Below are 1,164 nucleotides of genomic sequence, written 5' to 3'. Positions count from 1 at the left end.
GAAACTTGAAGAACCAACGATTGTTGAAATGGGAGAACCAGTAGCAAATCCGAAAGCTTTGATGGATTACTCTCAACCTAAGATCAATGATATTCAGTCTAGCATTGTCAGACCAGCCATCGCGGCTAACACTTTTGAAATCAAGGCTAGCACGATTCAGATGGTGCAGAATTCAGTCTAGTTTGGGGGTTCTCCAACGGAAGATCCCAACATGCATATTAGAGATTTCATCGAGATCTGTGACACTTTTAAATTCAACAACATTTCTGAAGATGCTGTTAAGTTGAGGCTTTTCCCATTCTCTCTGAGGGATAAAAGTTAAGTGTTGGTTGCACTTTCTACCACCAGGCTCTATTACTACTTGGGAAGATCTTGCTCAAAAGTTTCATACTAAATTCTTCCCTATGGCAAAGATAGTTACAATCAGAAAAGCTCTTACTCAATTTGCGCAGTAATCGGGAGAGTCTTTATGTGAAGCTTGGGACCATTATAAGGATATGCTTAGGAAGTGTCCTCATCATGGGATGCCTGACTGGATGATTATCAACTGCTTTTATAATGGCTTGGGAGCACAGTCTAGGCCCATGCTTGATGCAACATCAGGTGGAGACTTATGGGTTAAGAGCTACGATGAAGCTTATGAGTTGATTGAACTGATGGCTGCTAATGAATACCAAAACCCTTCTCAGAGACTACCTCAAGACAAGGTAGCAGGAATTCTGGAGGTGGATGCAGCTACTGCTATAGCTGCTCAGCTTAAAGCTTTGACGATGAAGGTGGATTCTTTGGCTAATTATGGAGTTAATCATATCACTAGTGTTTGTGAGCTTTGTGCTGGTGTGCATGAGACAGAACAGTGTGCTATTTCTAGTGAATCAACTCAGTTCATGAGCAACTTTCAGAGGTCACAACAATCAGTTCCAGCCACCTATCATCCCAACAACCGCAATCATCCTAACTTTAGTTGGAGCAACAATCAGAATGCGGTGCAACAACCTTATTAGTAGTATGCAGGAAAGAAATTCAACCGTCCTGGTTTTCAGCAGCCGTAATATGCATCAAGACAACAACTCTAACTTTAACAATCTAATGAAAAATCTGAATTGGAGGAGTTGAGGCTCATATACAAGAGCCAAGCGTTTTCTATCAAGACCTTGGAGAATC

At 41.4% G+C, this 1,164-nt stretch overlaps 1 non-coding gene across 1 annotated transcript; it reads right to left on the bottom strand.

Moving 5' to 3' along the window:
- Positions 1-419: 419 nt before the first annotated feature.
- LOC141699319 (small nucleolar RNA R71) lies at positions 420-526 on the bottom strand. The gene has a single exon (XR_012565791.1). It is a non-coding gene; the product is annotated as a small nucleolar RNA R71 (small nucleolar RNA).
- Positions 527-1,164: the final 638 nt, after the last annotated feature.

The sequence above is a fragment of the Apium graveolens genome, chromosome 11 (genome assembly GCF_009905375.1).
Source record: "Apium graveolens cultivar Ventura chromosome 11, ASM990537v1, whole genome shotgun sequence".
In the NCBI taxonomy this organism is placed as follows: domain Eukaryota; kingdom Viridiplantae; phylum Streptophyta; class Magnoliopsida; order Apiales; family Apiaceae; genus Apium; species Apium graveolens.
This window is presented reverse-complemented; position numbering and strand designations above follow the sequence as displayed.